Source organism: Chenopodium album, chromosome 2 (assembly GCF_948465745.1).
Source record: "Chenopodium album chromosome 2, dcCheAlbu1.1, whole genome shotgun sequence".
NCBI classification, from domain to species: Eukaryota; Viridiplantae; Streptophyta; class Magnoliopsida; order Caryophyllales; family Amaranthaceae; genus Chenopodium; species Chenopodium album.
Genome location: NC_137835.1, coordinates 27,703,570 through 27,709,569, shown reverse-complemented (window position 1 = coordinate 27,709,569; position 6,000 = coordinate 27,703,570).

The following is a 6,000-nucleotide window of genomic DNA, read 5'->3' as shown; positions in this document are numbered from 1 at the left end:
GCAACTCCCTCCTAGAGAGCTTTCGGATGGTATTGATCCACATTTTTAAATATTCACTACATTTGATAACTAGCTTATATTTCATTGCAATTTGTTTCATATTATTAATCTTTTTTTTTTTCTGGCAACTAAACGCGTTTTCATTTATTGTTTCTGCAGATGAAAGGGAATAAACCTAAAGTTTCTGCTTCCCAAAGTCATCTTACAGATTATGAACTACAAAGGATTCAAAAATTAAAGTCGAATGTAGAAAGGATGAAAGCCCAAGGATCCGGATCGTTAGCAAACAAGATACTTGAAGAAAAAACGAAAGCCTTATTTACTCCAAGTGCAAGGCAGAATAATATGTCAGAAGATAGAGATGATGAATCCACATCAGATTATGATGGTGAAAATGAAGTCGAAACTATGGAAGTTGACAATCTCGTTTCTGGAAAAAGAAAAGTTTGTAAACAGGTTTGTTCTTTTGTCACTTTTTTTCCTTTGATAAATCTAGTTATATATCTACTGTAATTATGTTGCTGTTTCACTCTCTATAATTGTTAGGCTAGTATCTTTTACCCTTTATTTCTTTAATTTATCATTCATGTTATTATCACCAATGATGACATAAATTTGTGATTTCCATTGAGTTGTACTACTAGAACAATAGTAGCTTATATTTGGAGACTGATTGAACATCAAAAGTAGCTATACTAGAGACTGGCTGAACACGGTGTTTTTGGCTTGTAATTAATTAGCAAAATCCTTATGTTTATAGGTCTCAAAGAAACTATATTATTCATCAGTTCGCCCACAAAATATGGGTGTTGTGGAGATGAATAACCAGAAAAAGCATTCGTGCATCCAAGGGAAGCAACAAGACCAGCAAGTTATGGTACAAAAGAAGGGGAAAAAAAGATCATTCTGTACTCCTGGTTCCATGTCAGCATTCCTCGAGTTTCGAAAAAGGCAAAAAGAAAACAATGAAGTGCTTGTAGAAAGTAATCACTCTTTGTACAATTTTACTACAGCACTAATACAAAATGACGATGATGCATTGAATGAGAATAACAGTAATGATGTACTAAATACGAATGATGATAATGGACTAAATGAGAATGCTAATGCTGTTGGGACTGATTTTGAGAGCGATCAAGAATTGGAAGACGGGGTTATAGCACAATTTGCCAGGGAAGGTATGGTATTAATTTGAACATGAAAAATATAATTGTAATATGTGGGCATTGTTTCTGATACATACTAATCTGGTTTGTCATAAAACTGATTTTATTATTGAAAACAGAAACTGAATTAGCTTCAAAAACGAAAAAGCTTCGAGGTCCGACAATGCTACCAAAGGTTCATGCACGTACTAGAGAGGAGCGTCCAGCCATTGTTTTAAACAAATTTGGTCAGCCAGTTGGACCTACAAAGGAGATCGTCACGGAGTTTAAGGTTTTTTTTGGGAACTGTGGCAAGGGATTCTGAACTTGCACCTCTTAATTATATCAAAATTCCAAGTCTACCCACACTTGATAAGATATGGGAATATGTCCTAGTATGTAGTGATATTACTCTTTTGCATTAATCTATTCAATTTTACTCATACTTAAACCTACATATGTTACAGTTGTATTATTTTCATAATTGTGTAGGACAAGTATATGGTTCCTCAAGATGGATTTAATTGGGTGATGGGTGCTATCAATGCATGTTGGAAAGCTCATAAATGCAAAACTAAGAAGTTGTACTTCTATGCATATCCAACTGATGATTTAAGATGGGAACATAAACCAGACACAATTTCAGAACCTCAATTTAGAGATCTTTTGCAATATTGGCATACCAAAGAGGCTGAGGTATTATACATACGAATTTGATCGTCTTACTTGTGAAAAAATTTCAAAACCTTAATTCAGAATTTCTTTCGCTAACTGTTTTAACAATAACACACATGATTCGAGTTTATTATTCTTGTTTATTTTATCAAATATGCCCTTAAATTCTGAATTCTTATTGGATTGTTTTATTCCATAGGAAATTAGTAAAACCAACAAAGACAATCGTCTAATGTTAGATGATATGCACAATTTGGGTCGTAAGTCATTTGCCATTTTACGCCATGAGTTGGTAAATACTTTATCTAATTTTAAGCTATTCCATGATCAATTTTATAATCATTACTTGTTGTACATGAGGATTTTACCCTTTTCTTTATTTTAATAATATATAATCATTTCAATATATCATGTTTTATAGCAACAACAAGATCCGGATAAGCAAGAACCTTCCCAAGCAAAGGTTTATAAGGAATCAAGAAAGAGAGTTGACGGAAGGACATACCTTACCAACTATGAAAAAGCAAAAGAGAATATTGTGAGTTAACATCTTAGATATAATTTATATTTTCTTTACTTTTCATAAATGGTACATATTACTTTATTTTCCCATATAGGCCAAAATGGAAGCTTTAGAGTCTTCCCAACATGAATATGGTAACAACTCTAAGGACCCTTACTCCGAAGTGATTCCAGATCCTAAGCACAAAAGTCGTGTGCGCCTTCATGGAAAAGGTGTGAAAAAGGCAGATTTGAAGGAAAAAGCTAAAAAGTCAGATTTTATATTCCCAGAGGAATTCTTAGCAAGTATGCAAGCACAATTAGTACAACAACTTGCACCAAGCGTTACAATTGCAGTTTTGACTCAACTTCAGGAAGCTAACCCGGAGATTAATCTTGTAGTTCCTGATTTTGTGATGCCATTAGTTCGAAATGATGCATCTAGTGCACCACATCAGCTCACTAACCAGACTAACCAGAATGGACAATCCAAATCTGGTGCAACAGTTAATCAGGTAACAACTTTTACTTTCTCATGCTTGTGTATGCTGCTTATGTTCCTTGTGTTGTTGATTTAAGACACTTGTGGTAGTGAGCATAACTGATTAGTGAACACAAATCTGGTCAGTTTTATCTCTAGGGAGAGTATCTAAAGCAAGTTTTGCCCACTGACCATGGCTGAGTATATGGCATTATTATGGATCAAAAATATGAAATTTGATAGAATTTTGGCCACGAACTCTAAAGGAATTTTGGCCATGTCACCTTCACTGCCTACCTTAAAGAATTAGCCAAACTTGAATGATGGCCATGTACATGTCAAAAAATTTACATGTGTTATTTTTTTTTTTTTTTGATTTAATGATTACTAAATTCTTAGTGTAATTATAATATAACCATATATTAAGTGTGAGGGGGTGGTTATAACCTATACTAATCAAAATTTCTATTATTTTAATTTTATTTCTTTTAACGTGTAGGTGCATGACGAGCTAGATGGAGATGAAGTACATTGACTAGGCATCCAACAAATAGTGCGTAAATGTTGTTGGCGACAGTTGTTGATTTAGTTCGATGAGCTTCTGAAGATTTGGAACTGTTTGCCTATATATAGATCTATTGTATTTTGCACAGTTGTTAAATTAATTAGTAAACATTTATATATCAATATCGCGCGGTAGTGTCATATGAAAACAATATTTTGTAATGTATTCGACGTACGTACTTAGGAGATTGTTATAAATTTAATGAAATTTTATATTTAGTATTACTTTTAAGATTTAACTAACTAAACATCTAATTAATATTATTGAACTACTAATGATTAGGTGTTAATTAATAATAAATAGCTAATGATGATGATGATTATTATTATTATTATTATTATTATTATTATTATTATTATTATTATTATTATTATTATTATTATTATTATTATTATTATTATTATTATTATTATTATTATTATTATTATTATTATAGCCGTTGTATTAGATGCTAATTTAAATGCAATATATACCGTTGTGTTAGCCTTTCCGTTGTACCAGGTCTCACTTTCATGACGTTTTTTTATAAAATACTCTAATGCAACGGATAAAGGAGGTCGTTGCATTAGGTACAATCTAATACAACGGATTAGAGCTTCCGTCGCATTAGATACCAAATGTCGTTGCATTAGGCCTAACGCCACGCCAGCAGAAGCCACGGTACAGGGGCGTTGCATTAGGCCTGATACCACGGTTTTTGATGTCTAACACAACGGATTCAGGGGTTGCATTAGATAAAAAATGTAGTAGTGATTTTAGCCAATAACAAGGTAAGGTGAAATGTAGGTTCTACTTGTAAAGTTGCAACTTTTGCTTCCAGACTTGTAGATTATACTAGTGAAGTAACAACATTTGCTTCTAAACTTGTAGATTTATTTCTCCCTTAGCCATACTTCTTCATTTAGTTCAACCTCATTCTCAATGAGAGAGAACTAAACAAGACATCATATGTCCAAGAAGTAGCAATGTGCTAAATCAATTTCTATAATATACTTCTCAAATTGGAACATTTCCATTCTTTTACCTTCCAACTATATGAGGTAATTTCTAATCAATTGGAATTGGTCCATTTAATTTGAAACATTTGTTGTTCATAACAACTTTTAGCATATAAGTAGTTCTAGGTTTGAGAAGTAGCAACTTGTTTGCATTTCTTGGCCCATAACTTTTTAATGCAATCCTCATATATTCCTAAACCTTTCCCATTTGAGCCACTTAGAACACTTCTCTTAGGTTCAAAATGATGCTTTGCTTAACTACTTTAAGCACTTTTCATGATTTTGCTAAGTCTATTAAATCATTATTTATAATAGAGTTTAATCAACTATTTAACTCTTATATAAAGTGGATGAAGAATAGCGTCATTTGATCAACTTTTGATCATAGAGATTTCCAATCACTTTCTTATATTCAATCATATTGAAGATAAGAGATGTTATTGGACTTTTATACTTGTCTTTTAGATGGTTTGTACCTCCCATCTCATTATATCCCTTGAAACACTTTTCAAAATGAAGATGTGTTGGCATTTTACTCAAACATTTTGAATAAAACCAACCCTAGACATGTGACATGGATTTCTAAAACTTGCCTTTTACAACCATTTTAGCAAAATTGGAATATAGGTTTATGGATTATCTTTTAAACTTTTGTGAACGTTTCTCAACTTTATTTTCAATCGAGGAGATTATATATAATAATAAAATTAGAACGACATGTTACTTGTAAGTAAACGCAAAATTCAATTATGTTTAATAAAAATTTAAAGTGCCATAAGCGATTAAATTGACAACTTTAAAGCATTTATTCAATTTTAATTGATCCCTATTGAATAAAATGATTCCAAGATCCTTTATTTGTGCAATAATTGACCGGACTGAGGCCCTACCATCAAGTATTGCATTTTCAAGGTGAGCAAACTCTTTACTGATTACAGCTCTTTGTAATTCTTGGTTGAATAATTAACCATCACATGTTTAATTATTACCCTTAGATTCAAGGTTCTAAACTCTTTAGGTAACCTTGTTGAGTAAAACTAATTAAAAGTGTAAAACGTGATTTACCCCCGCTCCCCTAAGATATAGTATGACACCCAGCTGAGGCATGACCTGTCATAAATATCAAAGGTTTCATCGGGTTTTTAATTGGAAAAGCAACCTCAATATTACTGGGACCTAGATTTATTATGTTGTGATTAAATAGTGAACTCTAGCGCATCATCACAAAACATCAATAAAATCTAACATGCATAATAAACTGAATGCATAAACAAGGCATAGCATGGCCCCTAATCCTAAGAAACTAATAAAGCAAAAAGCTCCCACTTGAACTTTCATGGAGCTCATCCATCTTGCTCCTTTGGGCCTTCACTCCATGAATTTCTTGGATTAACTGCAACATGTAATTTTACTCTATTATATTCTATCTACTACTTAAATAAAATGAAATAAAATTACAAAAATACTTTATCGGTACGTAGACCGTACTAAGATTACAAAAATACATCACGATGCGCAGATCGTATTTAGTATTCTACTGGGCCATACTAGTCATTATATAGCAATAAATAACATCATATATTATAAAATTGCCACATAATAAATCACTCATCATGCTTTCCTAAACTACAACAT